Raw genomic sequence first — 27664 nt, forward strand, 5'->3', positions numbered from 1 at the left:
TGTATGCTGGTCTTATTGAAAAAGTAATAAATCCCTGTGTTGTCCACTGGATTGCATACTGGCTATCAAACAGATACCAAGTTGTGAAAGTTGCTGGTACCCTTTCTGAATATAAAATTGCAATCAGTGGATACCACAGGGAAAAGTTATGGGCCCTTTCCTGTTTGGCATTTATTTTGCAGACATCCAAGCCAATGTTCCAGAATTGTGGCTGACCAAGTTTGCTGATGACTGCAAGTGGGCACTGTTATCTGCTCATCTACTGGCACTAGGCAGGCAAGGCAATAAACACCTCATCAAGATAAATAAGCAACTTGGGAGTCTTACCAAGTCCAACAAAGCCAAAGCTGAGGTAAGGATAGTCTCAAAGTCAAAGGACAACCACAAGACCTTCTTCAGTTATGGCAGCAAGTTCAGAGGTAATGCACAACAGTTTGCCGAACTAATTGTAAATGGAACCAGCTATATGGAGCCAGAGGATATAGAAAACCTACTGGCTGATTAATTTAGCTCCAGTTTCACTCCACTTTCCCCTCTGATACCTATCATGAGATACCCTTGACCATGGCCTTCCTCCAGCTATCACATCAAACAAGTCCTCCAAGCCAAAACAAAAATAACTGCACCTGTGACCCTAGATAATATCTCAGGTTGCATGAAACATGACCTATCGAGATCTCTAAAGTCACTGGTCAGCTTTAGCCTCCTAACTGACTTCATGCCTATGAAATGGAAGACTGTAACAGTTATCTGATTGCACAAGGGCAGGTCACCCACTGATGTGAGTATCTGTAGACCCATAAATCTGACTAGTCTCATATGCAAAGCCAAGAAAAGAATTGTAATGGATATTATAAATAAAGTCATAGCAAACCTTCTGAAAATGGATCCAATATAGTTTGGTGTTGTCAGAAGCAGATTGTGCCTACTCAACCTAGTGAACTTTTTTGAGAAAGTCACCATAGCTACAAATAGAGGCATAATGGTACACTCTGCCTATCTTGACCTGGCCAAAGTATTCACCACTAATCTCCAACTGGGCATTGTCAGCAATATTACAAAACTAGGAGTAAACCCTTATGTCATGCATTGGATAGCCAAATGGCTACCAGATAAGACTCAGGAAGGCAGGATAGGGGATTCTACCTCCACAAAAAGTCAGTCACTAGCAGAGACCCTCAAGCTTGGTGTTGCAGCTACCATGTCTTTGCCATCTACTTTTTGGTAGTCAACGCTAATGTCAAAGGCCTCTGGTTGACCAAATTTGCAGATGAATGCAAGCACAACACAGTCACAGAATCCCCCAAAACACTAATATCCTCCAAGAGGGCTTGTTACAAGCTAATAATTAGTGTCAGAGCCAAGGTCTAAAACTGAATGCTAAAAATGTATAATAGTACCCTTGGAAAGTCATCGACCTGGGGGAATTACCACTTAAACAAAACAATAAACCTCTAAGAAGAGACCTGGTGGTTAGGGACTTGAAAATATATGTGTACAGTGACTTGGCCTACTGTTGTAAGGAAATCATTCTATATTGCACATTGCACACCTTATAAGCAAGGGTATGGCATCTAGGTCCAAAGATGTCACTGTCCCGCTACACTCATGCCTCTTTAGGCCAATCATCAAGTACAATGCTCCCTTCAGTATGTACATCAGCAGGCATATGCAACAACTGTAAAGCCCACAGAGGTTCTCACAAAAAGAATACAAGGTATTAAACACATGGAATATGCAGACCACCTTAAAGCTTTATCTTCATGCTTAGTCTCCTACAAACTTCTTAAAGGTGACATGTGCCTGGCTTACAAGGCATTATGTGATCCAGTATTGATGGACTCTTGCCGCACATCTGTAAGCACTCAGCCATCTTCAGGCCAAACATTGAGTGCGATGCTCCCTTCAGTATGTACCTGAACTGGCATATGCAACAACTGAAACACCCACAGTGGTTCCTCACAAAAAGAAAACAGGGTGTAAACTACATGGAATATGCAGACCAGCTCAAAGCCTTAACCTTTATACTCAGTCTCCTAAAGACTAATGAAAAGTGATACATGCCAAGTTTACAAGGCATTATCCGATCCAGTGTTGATGGACATACTGCAAAGATGCAAGTCTAATGGCATTGGAACTACCTGACTGAATTACCTAAACCCCATTTGAGATATAAATAGAACATTTGGAGAGACAGGTACATATATCCAAGATTACCCTCTACTTGGAACAAGCTTCCCATCATTGTAAATCAAAGGTTGTCCCTGACCCTATTCAAATGTAACCTAGACTAATGGGTGGAGAATTTAAAATTTACCCACGGACTAGCAGCTGTTGGACAGAGGCAGCTTGTAAATGCTCTGCCACCTAAATCCAACTAGGTGCCCCTAGGTAATTTATCCTGTCATTTACAAAGGGGAAACATGGTTTAAAAAGGCATCTTAGGGCTGTTAGCCTTACCCATCCACGGTGGTACAGCGGTAGCGTTGTTGCCTCACAGCAAGAGGTTCTTTCTTTCGATTCTCGACTGAAGTGCAGGGAGTGCCTTCTGTGTGGAGTCTGCATGTTCTCCCCACAGTTGGATGGGCATTCGAAAGACATGCGTAAATGGGCGTACCTTCATTGAAGGTTGGACGTCGAGTTGGCACCTCAGCGTTCGTGAAAATCTACTGCCAATCATTAGCGGACCGGAGTTCCGCTGTGGCGACCCCTAACCGGGAAAAGCCGAAAGACCAACTTAGGGCTGTTAGCCTTGTCATCACCTATGACCATATGAACCTATGAACTAAATTGCCCCAACAAATACTGGAATATGCATATACCTGCTGTATTGAAAATGGTTTCAAGCTAAATACAAAAGTTTGCAGTTCAGTAGCACTGAACAAAAAAGCTTTTTCCACCTCATATGTTATAAGTGATACTTCTCTTCAGGAAAATACATATACATAGACTCAAATTGTGATGGTGTAATTAGCTAGTTATGTGGGCATGAGATGATTCCTGTTATGGTGCAATCAGTCTGCAAATGAAGGTATAATAACCTCACTGAATTTTGCATTACCCTAAATTATATGCATTCATACCTTTCATCTTCTTAGTATAAGAATTCTGGAAAAAGCAAAAAGTAATGGGGGGACAAATGCCCATAAATAATTTTTATATATTACCTGTATAAAATTAAAAAGTTGATAGAATAATACGTTTAGCATTACCATGCATTTTTCTGAAGGATGTGAAGTCTGAAACCATATGTCTGTTATTATTTAGTAATTTCAGTCCTCAATGATTTGTCAGAAAACCACAGATTTTTGCAGACTAAAAATATCAGGCACACATCTGGACATCCAAAAAAAATATGAACAATTGAGAGGTATGCTTGCATTTCTCACTGATGGTTCATTCTAGACAGTTTTATGACTAGAATTCAGGACTGTTTATGATAAGGGTCCAATCAAACTTTTGCCAGTTTCTTTTTCTAGAGGTACAACTTTGTGGCGGCTTTGATCAACAGTGCTTCAAACAAAGTATTTTCCCAGGTGACTTATTCAGAAAAAAAAGCCTTATAAAGTAAAGCAGAATACCTGCCATAATTATTGCTGTTTCAACTGTTGGCTTGCCTTTTAAGGTGCAGTAAAAATACAATTATAGACACAATGCATAGTTCGCTTGAAAATAATTTTGAAATATATTGTCATGGTGCAAATTATATGTTTGTCCATGTTATAGAAAATCTGAGCTAGTCTGCTCCATACAGCAGCAGTTGTCCTAAAGACCACTTGTACCTTCTTGTGAATGACTGATGATAGAATAATACTATGACACCCTAGGCCTACTGGCATCAAGCCTAAAATGCTAACATTTTCTATCCGGAATCCAACTAACTCTTTTCAGTCTTCTCAGATTAATCATATTAATGAGATGTGGAATGCGTAAGAGGAACAGAATATGTTGCTGTTCGGCAAGTACTGTAAAGAACGTCCTATCTGTCAGCATTGTTTTTTTGATGGGTTCTTTGCACACTGGGATTTCAGTAATCTTGCCCTGCCGTTAAGTCATCAGGTACACACTATATTAAGAAATAGTGCTAAATCTGCTCCCAAACAGTAGTTTGACAATTAAGCTGTATCTATAGTCAAACTGCTTATTGCCAATTCTATAGAGATCTCTAACTCCAATTGTGTCCTTCACTATGCATAAATAAAGACCAGTTATCTTCGATGCTTCTACAATGCACTTCCAAAATTGGACAAATAATCGTCAATACATGGACTGAATTACCTAGTATTACAGAATGGGTGACCTGCACATTCACCACTCTGGAGAAAGAATGTTCTCCAGCAAGGTATTAATATACAGGTGAAAAATGAGTCTGCCACCTCATGGAAGCAAATTAAGTTGCCATAGAGCTCAGACTGTAAGAAGGCTAATGGCTGCCATTATTTTACACTCAGTTACATAGAAAAGTGTGTGTGTTTATGTTCCACTCTGCATGTATGAGTGTGTGTGCTTGTGTGTATGAAGGTTGAAGTGTGTGTTCCCAAGACAGAGAGAGAGATAGAGAGATTGATCAGTGGCTGCTGCAGTTATTTAAAATTAAGAGGTATGCATATGTCTTGACCTCTACGCACAAGAAATCTGGATAAAGCCTAAAATAATGGGGGGGGGGGGCAGAGTCCAAAAAATAGGGGCAGATTTTAAATATTGCTCTTATAACCCTGGATATTTGATAGAATAACAGGTTTTGCATTATTATGCATTTTCTGAAGGAAATTAATTCTGAAACTCAAATGTATGCATTGTTTATTGGCTTCATCTCCCTATTATTTACAAGAAAACCAAAACTTTTGAGAGGAACAGACAAAAAAATGATCCAAAAAATCTGGACAGTTTGGAGGTATGGAGGTACGAAACTTTTAATGGCTGGCATTATTAACTGCGGTTAATCACATGTGTTTTAAAAGGTACACCACTTCTAAGTGTGTGTGTGTGTGTGTGTGTGTGCGTGTGTGTGTGTGTGTGTGTGTGTGTGTGTGTGTGTGTGTGTGTGTGTGTGTGTGCGCGTGTAGACATTAGATACTTACCAATCTTATATTTTAAATGTAAAGTACTTCCCCCAACAACAGTTAATATCCTACAGCAAGTTTGAAGCATTAGGTGGAGTAACTATTTTACTTCAAAATATTAAAAAATAATATATATATATATATATATATATATATATATATATATATATATATATATATATAAAATAATTAGAAAAAAACAACAAATACAAAGGAATTTAACAGATAGCCCATTCACCAAGTGCAATAATGCCCTCCAAAGATTGTGCTATTGTTTAAATGATGTCCGTATAGGGCTGTCAGGCTGCAGATCACCCCTGGGTGGGCATTATTTACATACAAACACACACATTGTTGGGCATTTTAGCTTGCTTAACTACCTGGGAGGTTTATGCCTTTTCCAGTTTCGAATTCTATAATTTGTGATCCAATAAATGAATGACCTGTGCTGGAAGTTAGAAGAATACTGATGTTTAGTCTGATTGATTCTACATAATGCTCATCAGTGGCATTGTTATGTCCTGCATCTTTTGAATTATTTGGTTGTGAGTCTCCACAAACAGAGGCATAATGACAAGAAGCCATCTACAACTCAACCTCAGCCAGCCACGCACTGGGATATATACCAGATGTCCTTATGTTCACTGTTGCAGTATTCTTAACAGATGGGTTGGGAGGGTGGCCTAATGGTTAAGGTGTTTGTCTTACAAACACAAGGTTCAGGGTTCGAGTCTCACAAGGGATAATTGGCTAGGCTTAAAATAGCTCACACGGGCAGTTAACTTAGTACCAATCTATGAACCAAAAAAATCTATGGTATTCCGTGCCGTGGAAGCCTGAACATCCAGTCACTCTACCAAAGAATACTTTTTACTTTTAAAAGGTACACAGAACATCACCTAAATGCTCTTTGCATAGTGTAGAGCATAAAGTTGACGTTCACGCCTACCATAATCAGAACTTCTTTGCCGCCAGTCTGAATGTATGTTTTTACCATTGGTCTGTTTACCTGCATCCATTTTTTTTCAGTTGAATGCATTTTTTGTTCTCCAGTGACTACCTACCCTGTATGCTTACTTCTATTACAGTTGCAGATAAGTGCTCCATTGGAGATTTTTTTTTTTACTTTTTTGGTGTTCCTTGGGATTAATGTCATCCAGGAAGGTTAAATGCCAGTGTGGGAGACAAGATTCCTCACAAAGCCCACCAAAATGTGTCTTTTTTGTCTAGGAGCTTCTCATGACCATATGTCTTGTTAGGGCCTCTCAAGGTGTTCACAGACAATACCACAGTGATATGGTATATTAACGAACAGAGAGGAAAGAGATCTTATCTTCTTTGCTGGTTGGCACTTCTGTATGGGATGTTGCTGCCAAGTATCAAGTGACTCTTCAGGCAGTTTATTTCCTGTCCGGTCAGAAAATTGTGGCAGACACTCTGAGCAGGTCCTTAACTCAGTCCCATGAATAGATGCTTCACAGGGATGTGTTTCTGGACATTATCCACCAGTGGTGTACTCCTCAAGTGTCCTTACACAGTAACCCTTCATTTGTGCCTAAGGTGGTTAATGAGCGATCAGTTAATCAGTCTATTAATCTACCTACTTTTATTCCTTCTCCACAATCTGACAGTGAGAGGGTGCTGCATAGTTTAGATGTGCATAGGCAACTCAGGGGTTTATTTGGGTAAGACTAAGGCTATTAGAAAATCTGATCAGTTATTACTTTCTTTTCATCTTAGATCTTTGGGACTTGCTGTATCCAAGCAAACTATTTCTTCTTGGATTTCTAAGGCTATTTCCTTTTGTTACACTTTTCATAGCAAGACCCTTCCTTCTTCATTTAAGGCTTATTCTACTAGAGGTGTGGCTTCTGTGGGTGCTTTTTTCAAGGACATAGATACTAATTATATTCTTAAAGCAGCTACCTGGACTTCTGTGCATACCTTTACCAAGCACTACAAGTTGGATGGTATCTCTAGAGCTAGGGCTGGTTTTGCTAGTGACAGTCTTCATGGCTTTTTAGGGGGCTGTTCTGTGCCTTCCCCCTCCCAGGTTTCCTCTTGATCTTTGGCAGTCTCCCATCTGTTAATAATACTGCAGCAGTGAATGTAAGGACATAGTGCAGTTGTGTAAAATCTTACCACAATGACATATATCTTTGCCTTCACTGCTGCAGTCTTCACTCCCTCCCTCATCCCCCTAGTCTTTTACCTTTCCGGATGTACTGGGACATTAAGTTCTGATTATGGTAGGCCTGAGCATCACCTTTATGCCCTATGCTGTGCAAGGAGCATTTGGGTGACATTTGGCATACCTTTTAAAAGCAACAAGTAGTCTTTGGTAGACTGGCTGGACATTTGGGATTCCACGGCAGGGAATCCCATCTGTTAGGAATACAGCGACAGTGAAGGCAATGACATCTACCATTATGGTAAGATTTTACACAACTGTACTGTCTTCACTTTTTACTTTAACTGTCCACACATAAACATTATTACAACAGTGGGATAATGTAAGATACAATCTGAACAAGAAGTCACAGCATAAAAATACAATTTCCTTCAAGGAATATTTTATGTGGAAAGCACATCTTTGAAGTGAGCTTCTGAAAGAACAGTTGTTCTAGTGTAATGAAGTACTGGTATAAAGTTTACTGAATATAATGACAGAAACTGTTTTAACTAGTTTTAACTTAATATAGTGAACATAATGACATAAACTAAGTGTTTAACTTGTTTTCATTTAATATAATGAACATGATGTCAGAAACTAAATGTTTTATCTGATTTTCATTTGCTATAATGTATAATGACAGAAACTAAGTGTTTTAACTATTTTTTATTTGAGGTAATGAACATAATGAAAACCTTAATCAACAACCTGATTTATTGATTGGCAAGAGTTTGGAGCATCATTTTGTCGATATTTTGTGCTTTGAGTGACTGTAGCACTAACTGAAAATTCTGTAAATATGGTCATACCTGTAATGAGCAGTTAGAGGTTTTACATGGCTAAAGAGTTCAGGAAATAAAATAATGCCTCTCCAGAATATCTTCAACTTAGAAATGCTGATCAGTCTATAATTTACCAGAAATGTGAAGCTTAGCTTGAAATTTTACGAGACTGCATTATTCCAGCACTTTCCAGTCATTGCGATACCCATTGTTGTAATATTCATGTGTTGGAAACATATATTATCTTTGGGAACTTTGATTTCCCTGGGAGACATGCCTTTCAAAGTGTATCCAAACATTCTCAACATAAATCAAATGTGGTAATGTGATAACCACATCTGTTCACATTACTGTTTCCATAGGATCAAATCTTGGGAATACCTTTCCCTTGTAAGGCCAACACATGAGTTTGTGCACATTCAAAATCAGGTGTTATAAATCAGCCACTGCAGGTGAAGAAGTTATAAATTACAAGCAGTGAGACTGCTGTCAGCACAAAAGGCACCAGATGACAAAACACAGGCAAACAAGTGATTACCATGCTTTTGAGGAGATGGCATTGTTTGACAGCTGTGTCTAAAAGATGAAAGACCACTTTATAAACAGACAAAAAAAAAAACATGCTGGAAATCTAAAACTAAACCATAAATGTTCATGTCTCTGTTTACTCTGTTGCCATCATTTTTAAATTGTAGAACAGCTGCAGTTACATAGGATAGAATCTTCTCACCTTGGAGTGTGGTTACTTCTCAGTGTTTCATTTTCTCTGCTTAGCTATTTAATATTTCCAGATACTTCACCTGATAAGAGTCCATCAGACATGATATCTGTAATTATTTAAATTTGTATAGTTGATGCTTTTTTGACAGATTGCTGTGTACATGTATTAGTCTGAGACTTTGCTCTATATTTATAATTATATCATACTATATTTCGTCCATATCTCTTTATTTTGTCTGGGATCACGCTGTTTGTGCCTACTCTGTAGTAAAGATCCACAAAGGTATATAGTTGTAAGAGCATTTGTGCTGCAGAAAGTGCAGTTTTATGTGATTAGCCTCAGCTGTACAATTACTTTGGCTGCATACAGGTTTCTACAGGTATGTTAGTTCGTTCAAGGCTAAATGTATAGTACACTCAGTGTTGCATACACTCAGTGTATATATATAAAGCTATATGGTACTTTGTGATGCATGTCCATGCTTTCTGCTGCCCTGTGATGCAGTCCCTTTTAGAATAGCTGCATATCTTTTCTCAGCTGTGGCAAGTAAGCATGTATAGTTATTCTGAAAACATGATTGAGATAGAAATTGATGCCACCATGGTTGCAAGAATTTTTGTACATCTGTTTTATTTTATATTTTGGAAGTGCAAGCCACGGCTTCTTCAAAAGGCAGAGTCATTTCTGCTATTCAAACTACATGACTTCTTGGAAAAGGGACCATGTGGTTTATTTATACAAAAAAATAAAACATATGCTGTCCTTATCTTTGCTTTAGTGCTTATCCAGGAAAATATTTATATACCTTGACCATACTGAGTAAAATGAGAATGACTACACATATTCTTCCCATCAAGTCTCACGTCATACAGGAAACACTGTATAAAATACATTTAGCTGTGCTTTGTGTCTCAGAATGCATTCAGACATCTACATAACTTTTAACAGCACAGTGGCCACAAGGGAAGCAAATTTTTGCATGTGTGCTTTTTGGGAAAAATGCTTTGCTTAGCAGCATTGGCATGAATGGCTCACACAAAAGAATAATCTTGTTCAATATGACTTTTAGGAAATTATTATTTTCTTTAGGATTTTTAAAATGTTCTGTTTATATTTGTTCTCTTTTTTAATTAAGAAATGTCTGAAAGATGAAAGCCCAATCTGTGAACAGACAGAAAACACATGCTTGAAATCTAAAACTAAACCATGTGTGTCATACCTTTCCACTGTCCAGATTTTCACAGACTGTCCAGATTTTTGCCTCATATTTTTGGTCTGTTCTTCATAAACTTGTGGTTTTCTGGCAAATCACTAATGATTGAAGTCACTAAATAATGGAATGCATTAGAATTTCAGACTTCATATCTTTCAGAAAATACATGCTTACACAAATTGTGTAATTTTATCAACTTTCTAAGTTTATAAGTGATATTTAAAATATGTCCCTATTTTTGGGCATTTGTCCGCCACCCCCCCCATTATTTTAGGCTTTGTCCAGATTTTTTGCATTAAGAGATTGAGAGGTATGGGTGTTCATGTCTACCTAGTACTCTGTCCTCTACAGAGGCTGTGGACAGTGGTCTGTCAGTTTTGTGTCTTTCAGCTTTTCCCAGTTAGGGGTCGCCACAGCGGAACTCCGGTCCGCTAATGATTGGTAGTGGATGTTTATGTACCGGGTTACCAGCCCTGATGCACAACCTTCAACAAAGGCACGCCCCATTCACGTATGCCTCCACACAGAAGACGCTGTACCTGAGAATCGAATGGGACAACATCTTGCTATGAGGCAACAACGCTACCGCAGCACCACCACTCTGTCCGTACACGCTGCTTATTTTAGCTTGTCTAAGTTTTTTGACAAGGGCTGGAATATGCACATACCTGGTATACAGAAAACAGTCTCATACTAAATATAAACAAGGAGAGTGTAGCAGTAGTCTGCAAAAAAAGCTTTTCCCATCTCATACATTACAAAAGGTACTATTCCTCAGAAAGGCACAGTAATAAGAGATCTGGGTACTTATGTGGACAACTCTTTCTCATTCTATCTTCATGTTTTCACCATAGTCAGGAAATCCTTCTATCCAACTCAGTTATTTTCCAAGGAAAATTCCTCAAGAACCAAGGAAATCATACTATTGAATTTTCCCTTGTCAGGAAATCCTTCTTTCTGGCCTAGTTAATATCTCCAAGGTCCAAGGAAGTTGTCATATGGCTGTACTCTTTGGCCCATCATCGAATACAGTCCCCTTTTGGTATTTACAAATCCAACTGGAAAGACCCCACAAATTTCTATTCAGGAAAATTAAAGGCCTTAACCTTTTAATTATGCCAACAGATTAGCACAACATTTCTTATATTCAATAACCTACAGATTGCTCTGAGGTGACCTAGGTCTTGTTTTTTAAACCATGAAAGACCCAATCTTATTTGCCCTCTAATTTCTTCTCAAAACGAGTGGCTCTACAAATGCTAGCACTATAGGCCTAAATCCACAAAACAAATAAATAAGACTCCTTTGAGGGATAGTTTCATAGTGCAACATATTCCCAGTCTATATAGGATAGTAGTATCTAGATTGTGTGGTTTACCTGCACTTGAGTTCTTTGTACATTAAGAGGGTTTTCTGACTGTACTCTTGTGTCAGAAGTGTGCTGTAGCAAACCTATCTGAGTTGGAGGCTGCTGGCTGAAAGCTTATTGTGTGTTTTCCTGACTGGTCTGTAGGCCTTGCTGTTGTAAAACTTATTTTTCTGATTATACATAAATGCAGTGTTTACAATGGACTGTTCTCCACAAACTGGTGGTTGGCAGAGCCCTACATAGATGCAAACACTATCAAGTTAAAATTTCCCTTAGAATAACTATTTCTGCAATCTTCCCAAGTGTACCTGCTGCTCTAGGAGCATTTGAGATGTGCGCTGAGCAGCATCACCTTGTTGGATAGCTGCAGTTCACACTGAGTATAGCACCTATTCTTCGTCTGTGTTCTATAATCGCAGTCTGGTTAAATCACCCAACTCTTCTCCCTAGTTAAACCCATAGTAAGAAAAATGAAACCATGGATAAGCACACATGGCCAGTTTATGGGTATATTGATGCAATGTAGCAATTGTCTCATATATAGTGATAACTACTTAATTCTGAAACAAACTTACACTGTATGTGAGACATGTAGTTACACTATTAAAAACTGAGACACAACTCTCACATACTAACAAATCAAATGACAAACAGGTTATCAGCACAAGCACATCATTTCTGTCACTAAATAAGGTCATAAAAAAATCACATACGTGGAGGTACTAACAAGTAACTTGCTAAAACCTCAGAGGTCTCCTGTACCCTGCCCTCAGAAACCACATGCAAGAAAAAACAAGTCAACACCAACCACTGCACATAAAAATACACATCACAGTATCTCCACAAGCAAGCCCCTAAGGTGAAATATCTCACATTCAAACATCTTGGTCATAGGAGACTCCATCATGTGACACATGGATGCCTCCCTCACCAGGTTGGATAAAGAGAGGGTTGCAGTCAGTTGCCTGTAAGGGGCCAGGATTTGCCAGATCATGCAGGCATGCAGGTCACTCAACCACAAGTACCAATATAAATCAGTCATTGTCCATGTGGGTTTGAATGCCCTAAGAAATATCTCCTTGGACTATATGAAGAGAGACACAATGGACCTCTCTGAATACATATGACAGTCTGGTATAAGCCTCACATTGAGCAGCATTCTACCCTCACCAAGAATGACACCACAATATAATGAGAAAATTATTGACTTCAGTAATTGGCTTAGCTACTGGTGTCATTCCAAGGGGATCCAGTTTTTATCAGCCTGGGATGACATGATTGACAGACCAAGCTGCTTTGCCAGAGAAGGTCTGCACTTGTCACCGCTATGCTTCTGAATACTGATCAAGGCATCAGCCACCCCCACAGTGCCTTTTTAAGGCAGTGCCAAATAAACATTCACATTAAGCAGAGCGCTTCCATGACCATCTTCAAGCGCAATCTAAACCAATGGATGGGAAATCACAAATTCACTCCTGGGGTAGTGCTCATGTCACTTATGGACAGAAGCAGTCTGTAAAAATAGTCAAAACTCTGCTTTCTCACCCTTGTTATCTTACCCTTAGGGATACAAAATTGGCTAAAATCTGGCCAGAAATGGCTAGGCTTGCAGGGGCTCTTGAGCTGTTAGTCTAGTAATCTCCTGTGAAGCTATGAGGTGGGATATCGCTGTACGTTAGTTAAAGTATTACCTTGGCTACTTTTAAGGCTAGTCTTGATGACTGGATGAGTAAGCACAAATTTACCCCAATATTGTCATGTATGGCTCTGCTCAGTTTAGGAGGAGAGCACTTAAATGCTTGAAAAGGGGGGCAAGAACTTTTAAGTGTGCCTACTTAAAGGTGTATAGGATTAGACTTTATTCTAGTCTAGTAATGTCCCTATGTTCTAAGAGTATGTGGATTTACCAGCATAAATATTCATTTATGCTATGATGCAAAGTCTAGTACCTTTTACCTGCAGTGTTAGCTCAGCAACATTCTGCCTTTTGCCTTGTTAAAAAAATCAAATGTATGACTGTTGTCCTTAATGTATCTTATGAAATGCTGAACTGTAGTAATGAAATGCATTGGTTTATGTAAGTGCAATCCCTCCTCACTATACCGTTCTTACCTCTGTATTGTACTCTGATTTTTACTTTTAAGAATGAAGAGACTGAAAATGGACCTTTGAGCTCTGGTGGTCCACTAACGTTGACAATATATATATATATATATATATATATATATATATATATATATATATATATGTATATATATATATTTATATATATATATATATATATATATATATATATATATATGTATATATATATATTTATATATATATATATATATATATATATAGCTATATCTATATATATATATATATATATATATATGTGTCTGGGACTCTTGCACGAACACACTTTTCAGCGAATCGTGAATGGGCGGGCATACTTATGCGAAAATGCTTTTCACCGAAGCAGCATTTTCACATAAGCATGCCTGTTGTGTCGGTCTTAGTACGGTGCTGATAAGGGAAAATTCCCTTTTCCCCACTGTAGTACAATCTCGGAGTGAGAATATTAAAGTAGGGTGATGTGCAGGGGGCCTTGCCCCCTGAGTAAAAGCAGATTTAATGTTTTTTTTTAACACACTTTAGTGAAAGTGCTTTTTGGTGAAAGCACTTCCGTTAAAGTGTGTTCGGTGATAGTGGATTCGGACTGTTGAACTTTCGTTCAACAGTCCTAGATCCATATATATATATATATATATATATATATATATATATATATATATATATATATAAAACATCAAACTGCTATAGTTGGGATCATATGATTGACATTCTAAAACGTCAAACTGCTTGTACTGAGATTGCAGTACAGTGGGGATCAGGAAATCTGCTCTTTTCCCCTCTGTAGTACAATCTCAGAGTTGGTGTATATAATTAACAGGGGTGTGCGACTTGCACCCCCCACCAAAAAACACAGTTTTATGTACTTTTGTTGTTTTTGACATTCCATAACATTGATCATATGGGTTTGACCCTATGAGGTTCGACATTCTGGAACTAGCCTAGAGGGACTAATCCAGTGAATAAAGATTAATAAATAAATAAATAAAACTGGAAAACAAGGCAGTTCCATATGAAACCCGTTATAAAACACACCATGTCATGTGCAAGTATTAGAATGAAGGGTCACTATGAATTTTGCAGTGCAATTGATTTTGACTTTTCTCATGAATATCTTGAAGATATTAATAAATGAGTTACATATACCACAACATATCTTGCACCATGCATTACAAGAAATATGCCTTACCGTATTATAAAGGCATAGTGTGTCTTGTGTCTGTAAAGCTGTATGTTAACCCTATGTGTAACTATATCAAAGCTATGTGGATCTCAGCATAGAAGTAGGCATTAACCTCTCAACTGTTGAGTCACATATTTCATAAATGTGATAGACTAGAATTAAATGTAACACAGGAATCAACTGCATGCTTAAAAACCTAGGCACAGGGTCTGCGCAACTGACTCTTGCAAAAGGCATAACAGCAGATTTTGGCTTGGATGTGAACAGCTAGGCAGGACAGGGTGGGAAGATAGTGTGACCCAAAATGCCATTTCACAGATGTTGTTTGACAGTTGTCAATCATCCTGCCCTGTGTGCTATGAAAATTGGTTACAATGCCCAGGTTTTTTTGCCCTAAGCAGCATTTACTTACGCTGCATAGTATCATAACATGACTTCAACAATACTATACTGATATTATCTGATTGCCTGAGGGTCTATCTTGTCTTTTATACTACTGCTATAAAGAGTTATATTTCTGTGAAACTGGGTTCAGTTGCAGAGCTGTTTAGCTGGCTGTGGTGGATTCTACAACCATCTGGAAATACCAAGCTGATATAAGTATACTTTTTTGCACTTGATCTGTTTCAGTGATAGTTAAAAAAAACTGTAGTGCATTTTTTATTTGCTTGATTAAATTTGGCTGCTCCGTGTCTGCATTTTGTTTGTTTTTTCTACCCTCTCACCCAAGTGTTGTTGTATTCTTAAATTTGTTGACTTTGGAATTGCCCGTCCCTGCTGTAAATTTGATTTTGGACACTGCTCCCAGTCCCATCTTATTTGCCCACTCAACTGAATACAGTGAGATCATTTGAAAAGGACTACCCCTTGCTTCTTTGATTTTGGACACTCCTCCCAGCGCAGTCTCATCAACTCAGTCTACTGTATACAGAGATAGCATTTGGGAAGGCCAACCCCCCCCTTAGTTTCTAAATCTTGAATTATCTTCTGTTTCCTCCCTCTCCATTAAAAAACATAAATTTGATACACTTTACTCAGCTGCTTTTACTGAAATTGTGTTCTTCCTACTTTATTACCTTATTTTGTTTTGCTGTGTGCTCTTAAGTTTTCAAGTGTTTTTATTCTGCTGCATTTATTACTGCTTGTTACTACCCTGATTAAATTTATCTGTTATTCTAAGCATCTTAGTTTTGGTTTTAGCACTTTGGTTTCAGGCCAGTTACTTTACATTTAAGAAGGTTTTTGTGGTCTACACTCTTGTGGACAAACCCTTATCAAAACCCTTTCTCCACAAGTCCACCCAAGTATTCAGGACACTATGTCTGGACAATTCCCATCAGTTTCTCCTACCAGCCTGGTCGACATGGGCATAATGAGACAGTGTAGCAACTGCCTCATGTTCACTGACAGCCCTCTTCTCCTAGCCAATAATTCTTCTACTTGTGAGAACTGCATCTACATCAGTAACCTGGAATCCATGCTCTTTCGTGCCACAGTCAGTACTCCTGACAAAGAGGAGATTGCCAGCACAAGTACCACACCACTCACATCACATAGCCAAGCATAACACACACACACATACGCAGAGGTCCTCAATAAAAACTTACCTGAACAGCAGAGACCTCCAAAACACACTCACGAACATTCCACATACAACACCAAACACATCACACATAGCAGACAACACACCTGTATCTCACAAACACAGACCATAAGGCATAACAATAAACCAACACAGCCCACAGGGCATAACAATAAACCAAACATACTAGTCACTGGTGGCTCAGTAGTGAGACACACTGATGTCCCCCTCACCAGGTTCGACAAGGTGAAGGTCACAGTCAGTTGTCTGTCATGTGCCAGAATCCACCACATCACGCACACACTTAATTCTCTCCACAACAGGTACAAGTATGACTCTGTCACTGTCCATGTTGGTGTGAATGACTTGAGACGTACCTCCCTGGACTATATGAAGAGAGACATGATTGAACTCTCAGAGTATGTGTCCCAGGCAGGTATGACCCTAGCCCTTAACAACACCCTACCTTCACCAAGGATGATACCACAATACCAACAAAAAATAATTGACTTCAACAATTGGCTTAGTTTTTGGTGTCATTCCAAGGGGATCCAGTATCTGTCTGCCTGGGATGACATTGTTGACAGACCTCAATGCTTTGCCAGAGATGGCCTCCACCTGCACCCCTGGGATTCTGGGTCCTGGTCAAGGCTCTTGCCACCTCCATTGTGCCTTTTTTAGTCAATGTCCCAAAGACAAACCTTCCAACATAAAAGATCTGTCAAAAAGCAAATTGAAGGTCATTCTGCTTAATGCTAGTAATCTTAACCTGAAAATGCACTCACTGGAGGCTCTCCTTGCACTGGAAGATACCGACATCTGTGCAGTCATAGAAACTTGGTACAGGGCTGTGGAGAGCACCCCTGCCTTACCAGGGTATACCTCATTCCACACATTCTGACCCCAAAATGAGGTCGGGAAGACTAAGGGTGGTGGAGTCTCTATCTTCATTAAGGATAGGCACACCTCCAGACTGGTTTGCCAGCATGATACACCGGAACTACTCCAGGTACAACTGGCAGTTGGCAAGACACCCAACCAAGTTATAGCCAGCTATAGACCCCCCTCCATGACTCAGGACACCCACTCCTCCTACCTGGACCTAGTCTCCATCAAGGTACTCCCTAACACCCTGATCCTTGGTGACTTCAACTACCCTGACATAGACTGGGTGAACTATTTCTGCACTAATGCACTCACCCAATGAATCCTTGACTTCATCAGTTCTAATGGACTAGACCAGATCATCTCATCCCCCACAAGCGGAGATAACCGACCACTGCACCACTCCCATAGGATGTTCTTTCCTGGTGAGATCAGATCATCGGTCTGCCTCATTCGAAGTTTCTATCCCACCCAATCCCCCAGCCATGAACAGGTTAAAAAACTTTTCAAAAGCTGACTACAACCTCCTACCGAAGGGTATCAGTACCTTCACCCCCTTCAGAGGATGCAGACAGCTATGCTGAACAGTACACCAATGCAGTATACAAGCACCTGTACAACTGCATGGAATCAGTCATACCCAACAGAACTAAAACCTGCTCCTCAAGGAGACACAAGCCTGTGTGGTGGACATCCTCTATGAACAGGCTTTACAACAAAAGAAAGAAACTGTTATCTAGGGGTAAAAAGGAACAAATTCCAAATTTGGAAAAACTCCCTCCTTAGTCTCAACAAGCAAATTAGATTACTAGTGAAAACCTCCAAAGCCAATTATGAATTGAAACTAGTCTATGAAAGAAAGGGAAACCACAAAGCCTTCTTCCAGTTGCGTCCAAAACCTCTATGGCAAAACCCAGGTTTGTTCTGAATTAGTACTTAATGGTATCCCTTACACTGATCCTGTTGACTTAACCAACCTGCTATTAGATAGGTTCAGCACAAGCTTCACCCCCTGCCCCCCCAAGGCCAATTTGACATCCCCGATACTTATCCTGCACCTCACATCTCTGTAGATCAAGTGTTAAAGGCCCTATCCAAGACAAAGAACACAGCTTCCATGCAACCTGATAGAATCCCAGGCTGTATTCTGCACCATCTCCAGCAAGAACTAGCTTCACCATTGAGCACCCTATTCAACCACAGCCTAAGTACAGGCTTCATTCCAGCAGAGTGGAGAACTGCCATTGTCATCTCTTTGCACAAAGGTGGTGCCACTACTGACCCTGGAAACTATCACCCCCGTTAGCTTGACAAGTCTGATCTGTAAAGTCATGGAATATATTATTATGGCTATCTTAATCAAGGACATAGGCAATCTCCAAGTACTTGACTCCTTCCAGTTCGGATTTGTCAAGGGCAGATCTTGTCTGCTGAACCTGGTTGACTTCTTTGAGACTGCCACCAATGCTCTGGATGAGGGAAAGTCAGCACATACAGCTTATCTTGACTTGGCCAAGGCCTTTGACACAATCCCCCACTCAGGCATCATCGAAAAGCTAACACAACTTGGTGTGAATCCCTGCCTCATACTGATAGGACCTACAAGGTCAAAATAGGTGCCTCCATCTCTGACAGCAGACCTGTTACTAGTGGTGTTCCCCAGGGATTTGTCCTGGGACCCCTACTGTTTGACATCTACTTCTCAGAGGTCCAGGCAAAGACAAAAGACCTGTGGCTGACCACGTTTGTGGATGACTGTAAGTTGAGTGCTATCATTGACTTCCCAAATGATGTTGACATACTGCAAGAGGGTCTCACAGAGCAAATGACTGGTGCCAAAGTCATGGCCTTAAGTTAAATGCAAAAAAATGTATTATCATACCATTTGGCAAAAACATGGCCCCTACTGATTACCACATCAGCAGCAACCCCCTAAGCACACAACCTGTGGTGAGAAACCTGGCTACTCAGGTTGACAACAATCTCACATTCGACCATCATGTAGTGACAGTGGTCAGAAAAGCGTTTTACTTGGTTCATCTCATAAGTAAAAGGATTCCATCCAGTAAAAAAGGAGGTTATTTTTCTCTGTACTCCTCCCTCATTAGGCCAGTAATTGAGTATAACGCCCCATTTGGTATGTATCTCTTCAAACATCTGCACCAACTGGAAAGACCACAGAAATACCTCACAAAGAGAATTCATGGCCTCCAACACCTGTCCTATGCGGGCAGGCTCAAATCACTATTACTCTACTTGGTATTGTACAGATTGCTCAGAAGTGATCTGTGTCTCACCTACAAGGCAATTTTGGACCCTGCCATACTAGAGATGCTCCATATCGATAAGTCTAACTTCACATGCATTACCTGCTTGAAAGGCCTAAATCTAATATGCGACAGCAACAAAACCTGCTGGAGAGACAGGTTTGTCTCCCAGAGGCTGTTCCGTCTCTGGATAGACTTCCCATATACATCAAACAGAGTACCTTGCTGACCCTCTTCAAGTGTAACCTTGATGAGTGGATGGGAAACCACAAATTTGTCCCAGGGTTCTACCCTCATTGACAGGGGCAACAGGTGTTGACTGAGGTTTCTTTTTTTGGGGATAAACTCTTGGCTAGGCTTGTAAGGGCCTCTGGGCCATTAACCTAGTAAACTCCTGGGCCTCAGGGCCATTAGCTTAGTAACCTCCTATGAACTTATGATCCTATATACAGAGTTGAAAGATTCCACGATCACTCATTTGTGCATGTTTTCACCTTGTGCAGTGCTAACAACTTTGCATCATATAATGCACTGTGCCTATGTTGAAGACCAGGTGGAAAGATGGGGGGGAGTTATACAAAAACTATGTGGTATAGGGAATTCACAGCAAGGGGAAAGGAGCTCCATAACAAAAAGTACTGGGGATCACCCAGGAAGGTTAGAGATAGTTATAATAATACGATCTGTGCCAGGAACTGCACAACAAGGTGAGACAGGGGGGTTTAATAAAACTTTATGTACCATGGACTACATAGTAAGAGGGGTTCATACTACAATTTGAGAGTGGGGTTACATTAAAACTATGTGTGATGCAATTTACATAGCTTACAGGGCATGTGAATGATTGATCATAGAGCTGTGAGGCAGAGATCTTAACCAGTAAGCAGCTGACATCTAAAAGATGGCTTTTGTCTGCGGGACACATGAAATTGTATTGCTGTATGCTGCTGTTTTCTGAAAACTGTGCAGACTGGGATATCAAAGTAGATAACACTCAGCTTTTGATATGCATGCATTATCTACAGAGCAATGCCCTTTTCTGATCTGAGAAAGATGACAATTTTTTAATAAAACCTTTTATTATATCATATCTTAAATGCAAACAGAGTAAAACAGATCAGTAAATAAAAACCTAAAACCTATTAACCAGTTTACAGAGATATGTCAGCATGTAAAACTCTTCATCTGCAGATTCTCACTTGGATCACAATACAAACTTATGACCAGCAAACAGGAAATATCAACTTAACTGCTGTATCATCCCAAGTCCAGTCAGAATGTCCATCATCTTTCTAACCCTAATAAAAATAAACACATGGACTAATATCAGTGCCATAGGTTTACATCTATATGCTCACAATTCCTTCTTATCAGTTTGTAGCTCAGAATGTTGAACTGTATCCAGACTTGTGATAATTATTCCAATATTGAAATTGCAATGCCATTACTGTGAGTGACACATTCCACGTCCAGAAGTATGTAGCTGGCTGCACTTTAGATTTATTTGGTAGAAATATGACAAATTGTTGCTGCTAGACTATATAAAATTGTCTGACTATAGATTTTCTGTTTTTTGTTTACAAATGGATCTGTGACTTGCACTTGGAGGGCAAGATTCCAAAATGAGTGGAACAGCACAGATGAGTCCTTTTGCCAAGAGGGAATGCTGCTCTAAACAACTTAATTTATTTGTTTGTTAATTTTATTCAAATTTTGTTTACTGTGTTTGTCTGGCTGCAATTAGTCAAAAATCCCTTTTCATCGGAGACTTGACATACGTTCCAACACCACAACCCTGCATATGCATTGGGGGGGGAATGTCAAGATATCAATGGAGCAAGTGAGACAGAGATGCTGCCCCAAACCTGTCTCACAATGCCATTTCTGGCTAGTAATATTCCAGGACATGCAAAAAAAAGGACTTTTATTAGGAAAGCACAGCAAATTAAGACTGTCAGAGATGTGCATCTGATGTCTAATAAGGAAGGCAGCAGAGGAGATGTAGGCAGTTCAGCAGGCCATGTTGTTGACAGTAGTGTGTACTGAGTCAGGGTGCATAAAATCTTTTCTGTTGTCGATCTTAACATCTAGTAATGGTGTTTATGGGGTTTTTGTTTTCCCTACTGTGCCTGCATAGACTTTTTTCCCAAGTACCCCCATTTGTCCTTGTCCATACTTATTTCTGTAGCTGAACATCAGTCTGGCAGTTGGTGCAGAGGGTTAAGGCTGTGAGTTGTAGTTCCTGTGGTACAGGGTTTGACTCCCTCAGCTATCATTTGTTTAGTGTGTGATCTTGAGTAAGTCACTTAACCAGTCAGTACTTAGGGGTAACTGAAAGTTTGGGCTGTCTACCTAATCTGTCCCCTGGACTTGCAAGTAAAGTATTTCTGCCTGAACTCTTGACTCAACAAAACTTGTTGTTTTTTTTCTAGAACAAAGTTATTCTTGAACCACTGTATCTTAATAGTTTATTCTGCTTATCCCTCATAGTTATAGAAATAATCCCTTCTGTAGAGACTAGAGAGTTCTGCTCTGTGGTATATTATTGCCTTTCAAACATTAGCGTCACTGTCTATTACTCTTGCTTGTGCATTGGACCCTTTGTTTCTGGTCCTTAGCTTAAAATGGGTCCAGTGCCTAGTCAGACTTTCCCAGTAAACAAAAGCAATAAATAAATAAATAAATAAGTATCGGCTTTTGCTGTGTGTCATCCATACAGTACAGGTGCAGAGAAAGATAACATCGGTGAGAGATTAAGGTGGGAGTGAGTGTGACTTAATGGTACAACTGTAGTGTGTAACAAAGGAGGGTCCTGCGTAAATAACTGCTGTGTCATTGATTAGCTGCTTAATGTAGGTGCTGGTAGGTAGAGTCAACCATGAAGACAGTGGGTCATGTGAGTAATAATCACACTATACAAATACAGGATGGCAGTTACAGAATATTCTTAGACTGTGTATTCTCATCTAATGCTTACATCAAAGGGTACCAGCAGTCATTCATTTGGGATGTACAAAGATGTCCCCCATCAATAAAAATAATGTGGGTAGGCACCCTTCTAGGGCTGGGAAAACATCCTGTGGTCAGTGCATATGGATAAACCCAACATGATACAGATAAACCTAACATGATGACATAACGTCAGATGAGACTCAGTAGTATGTAGGGGCTCTAGTAACTGTGAAAGAGTATGTGCTATGGCATGCATGCATGGATAGTTGTTACTGACACAGTATCAGCAGGTGTCAACTGTTTTGAAAAGGGATGTCCTGTTCAGGGCATGTGGTGCACTGACCGATAAAAGGGACATTTCATACCAGATACTACAGCTACTAATGACTATGTCACATATATAGACATATGTTAGTATCTTTAAATGTGCATTACAGCTGATGTGTATGGTATTCCTTTGTGACCCTACTCACTTGGCTTTACAGTGCTAAGACATAGTGAGCTTGTTGGAGTCCTATTGCACCAGGCAGATTTTGTTTTTACACTGCCCTTGTTTTACCTGGATTTGGACCTGCTGTGCTAATTGCATTTTGTTGTTAGTTGCCTTGTTTCATTTGCATTTGGACCAGAACAGCAGGTAGGTTACACAGAGTTTACTTTTGCTGATTTTGGGCCTAATAATTGTGGTTGCTGTTCCTGGTGAAAGGAGAAATGGTTGTGCACATGCTTGCCTAATCTGCCTGCCGTTTGTCTTGTTTTTTTCCCTTATTAATTAGCTGTCTGCTGATTGGTGCTTCCCCTTTTGACAGGTGTTTGCCTAGTACATAATAAACTTAGTTTCACAGTCTAGCACATTATAGTGTTGAGCTGTGGTGCACTGAGCTTGTTTGAATCTTGTTGTGCTAAATGGATTTTGCTTGTATATTGCTAATGCTAGGATTGAACCTGCTGTGCTAATCAAAGTAGTGCACACCAAGCTGTATTTTACTGTTTACACCATACTCAGCTTGGCATTATCAGGTTTGAATGCATTTTTTCTTGTTTGCATTTCTGGTTGTTTTTCTGAGGTCCTTTAAGATAAAACTGAATCTCATGATTTGGTTTATTCACTTAATTGTAGGACATTTGAGAGATCTTGCTACTTAATCTTTGTAGTAGTTCAGCATTTAGTTAGTCACTGAGTGGTCATGTATTGCTCTCTGGCAACACAGGTTCTCAGTTTGTTTCCCCTTCTGTAGATAATTTGCTTGCTTTATGAAATCTGAGGCAGTGTAGCAACTGCTTCATACTAAGTGACAATCACCTGCTTTTATCATTTAGTAATACTACTTGTGAAAGGTGTAAACATTTGTTAAATTGTTATATCGTGGTAAGGAAGGAGACCACACGGTTTATAGAGTTGTAAGGCCTTTCTTTATTAAGAGCCTCCAGGTGCGCACCCATGCTTCTTCACACAACTTCTGCAAGTCATCTACTACACAGAACCAACAGGTTACCAGAGAATATAGAACCAACAGTACATGCTGAATTCCCCACAGCGCCCCTACAGTACAACAACCACATTACCAGCCCGAATACTACATTCCTCCCCTTTTAAGCTAAGACATACTGTCTTACATAAGCCAAACTAGGGAACGAGTTCCACAATACATTTAATCATTTACTTGTATATAACAGGCTAGTTATTGACTGGTTACCATACCATCTACTATTTTTTTTTTTTTTTTAAGGCTGGTAATCTATACATGCACTTTTGTTAACATTGATAGTCCTTCAAGTAACTAGGTTTAACCAGCACACGCTTAGAACGGCGCAGTGGTACCACCTTAGGTGACTCTGGTGTCACTGTTACCACTTCAGGTATCGGTGTGTCCTTCCCTGGAACAGTTGGATCCTCAGAAACCTCTCCTTCCACGTTCTGGCAGTCTCCCTCAATTTGCGATCCTCCTGCCACTGCGAGCCCTGGTTCCGAACTTAACGATAGTTCCGAGGCCAGCAGTTCCATGGCATCCTTCTTCTGTTCGCTCCGTAGAATTTGGTCTACATGTCTCCTCACTACGAAATCTCCATTCAACCTCACCTGGTACGACAATGGTCCTGTGCTCTTGACAATGAACCCTGGAATCCACTTAGGTCCATAACTGAAATTTCGTGTCATCACTGCATCTCCTTCCAGAAAACTTCTCTCTCTCCGTCGTCTATCATGGCATTCTTTTTGCTTCCACTGGGTCCCCTCCACCTTAGCTCGGACATTTGGATGCACTAGATCCAGCGTGGATCTCAATCTACGTCCTTGCAACATCTCGGCAGGTGACAAACCCGTGGTAGATTGTGGTGTAATACGGTAGTTGAATAACACCCTTGATACTTTTGCTGCTATACTTCCTTCCCCAGACTTTTTCATCATGGCTTTAAAAGTCTGAACAGCTCTTTCAGCACAACCATTTGTAGCTGCATGGTAGGGTGCTGATGTGATATGTACGATTCCATTTTTTCTCAGAAAACCCTTGAACTCTTCACTCGTGAAACATGAAGCATTATCGGATACAATAGTCTCAGGCAGTCCTTGACTACTGAAACTCCTCCTCAAGCATTCAATGGTAACGAGAGAAGTGGGTGTCTTGACTTGATAGGCATCCATCCATTTCAATGAGCATCCATGATTATCAAAAACATGGCCCCCATGAATGGTCCTGCATAATCTATATGAAGTCTCTGCCAAGGTCTACTCGGCCACTCCCATGGATGTAGTGGCGCCGCCACCGGCAAGTTGCGATGTTGTTGACATGTTTTACACTCATTCACAACGACTTCAATCTCGTGGTCCAACTTGGGCCACCAAAAATAACTTCGGGCTAAGGCCTTCATTCGGGTAATGCCCACATGACCTTGGTGCAACTGCTGTAAAAGTGCCCGTCTTCCTGGGGACGGAATTATCACTCTTGTCCCCCACAATACGCATCCATCTTGCACACTCAGCTCTGTTTTCCTCACCTCATAAGGCCGAAAAACTGGATCCGTTTGTTGGACCGGCCAGCCTTGCTGGACCCACTGAAACACTCTAGCAAGCACCGGGTCTTTGTGTGTCCAAACACTCAGTTCTCTGGAAGACACCAACGTTATGTCCTCCATCATCAAAACTCGGTCCTCCGCTTCCTCTTCCTGGAGATGCCCTGGCATCGGCAACCGGCTTAGTGCATCTGCATTACCATGGTGTTTTCCAGGCTTATAAACAATCTCGTATTCATAAGCTCTCAACGTTACAGCCCATCTCTGAATGCGAGGAGAAACCATCTGCGGTACTGCTTTCATCTCGTTGAACAATGACAACAAAGGCTTATGATCAGTGCAAATGGTAAACTTCCTCCCATAGAGGTATTTGTGAAACCGTTTGATTCCAAACATCACAGCTAAACCCTCTTTATCTATCTGAGAATAGTTTGACTCTGCTGGTGTCAAAGTTCGTGACATGAACCCAATAGGTCTCTCTTGTCCATCTGGCATCCGGTATGCCAACACAGCCCCTAATCCATAGGGTGAGGCATCACATGACAAAATTAAGTCCTTGTGACTATCGTAGTGCACCAAAACCTCTGAAGATTGCATTAGTTCCTTTGACTTTTCAAACGCTCTGTCCTGTTCCTCTTTCCACGACCACTGAGCCTCCTTCCTTAACAACTTATGTAAAGGAGCTAACAGGGTTGACAGATTTGGCAGGAACCTGTTATAATAGTTGAGTAAGCCTAAATAGGCTTTCAGTTCTGTAACATTTGTGGGTGCTGGTGCCTGTTGAATGGCTTCCACTTTATTTGGCAGGGGGTGTAGGCCTGATGCATCCACCTTGTAGCCCAGGAATTCTGCTTCCTTTGCCATGAAAGCACATTTACTCCGCTTCACCCATAGACCTGCCTCTCGCAGTCGACTCAGCACCTCATTCAGTGTCTCCAGATGCTCTCGAATGTTCCTACCCGTCAACAGGATATCATCTAAATACACAGCCACCTTCGGAATTCCTGCCACTAGTCCCTCCATTATTCTCTGGAAAATAGCTGGACTCGAGGAAACCCCAAAAGGTAAACGATTTACTTGGAACAAACCTTTGTGTGTGTTCAGGGTAACATACGCCTTTGACCCTTCTTCCAGCACTACTTGTTGATATGCCTGACTGAGGTCCAGTTTACTAAACCTTTCACCTCCCGACAACTTTTCAAACACATCCTCCACCTTGGGCAAAGGATACTGCTCCAGCTTCGAGACTTGGTTCACTGTTAACTTGTAGTCACCACATATACGTACAGCACCATCTGGCTTTAATACTGGAACAATTGGTGCGGCCCATTCCGCAAACTTTACTGGTTCAATTATACCTTGCTTAGTGAGTCTCTCTAACTCAAACTCAACTTTCTTCTTCCTTGCATATGGTACAGGATGGGGTTTGTAAAATCTTGGCGTTACATTTTCTTTCACTTGTATCTTTGCTGGTGGACCCCTCCAGGTCCCCAGTTCCTCTTTGAATACTTCTTCATTATTCTCAAGCACCTCTTGCAAGGTTAGGCCCGGCTGTTCTACCTTATGGAGCTGTAGGCAGTCCATGTTTAGCTCCTTTAACCACACCCGGCCTAGCAGGTTTGGTCCCTTACCTGCTACCACCATGACTGGCAACTCTTTGACTTGGTCTTTATATTTTACCTTCATTTTCACCATTCCCAACGTGGGAACTATTTCACCCGTGTAGGTTTTCAAAGTCACTGAACAGTCCTGCAGCTTACGAGCTTCTCTGGGCCATAACTTCCCATACTCTGCCTTTGACAGAACTGTCACACTACACCCCGTGTCCACTTCAAACTGTACCATTTTACCATTTAAGTCCAACTGGGTTTTAATGGGATCAACTCTTTCCCACCTGGCCTCTTTCACGTTAAACATTGTGAACACTTCTTCGGCTCCCCTGGTTGGTTGATCTGTACCTTCACGCATGTGGTGCGCATACTGCCGTTTATTTTTTCGGTTTCCCTTCCTTTCCATCATACTGCTTTTTTCCTCCCCCTTTTTCGGCTGCTCCCGAGAGGGCATTGAGCGGCACATTTTCTTTACATGGCCCTTTTTCCCGCAAGCATGACATTTTACAGTTAAAAAACGACAGTTCCGTGACAAGTGTTCACCTCCACACCTGTAACAAGCATACTGACCAGACTTCCCTTGTGATTTATGCTCCATAACCACTTTATGCACTGGCAGTGGGGTCGCACTCCTGCTTCCAACCCCTTCCGTGGCTTTCTGTTGTAAATCACGAATGTCTTTAGTCGCTGTCTCTATGGCCTGTGCCAACTTCAAAGCCTTTTCAAACGACAAGTCA

The sequence above is a fragment of the Protopterus annectens genome, chromosome 6.part0 (assembly GCF_019279795.1).
Source record: "Protopterus annectens isolate FY-2018-M chromosome 6.part0, PAN1.0, whole genome shotgun sequence".
Classification (NCBI taxonomy): Eukaryota; Metazoa; Chordata; order Ceratodontiformes; family Protopteridae; genus Protopterus; species Protopterus annectens.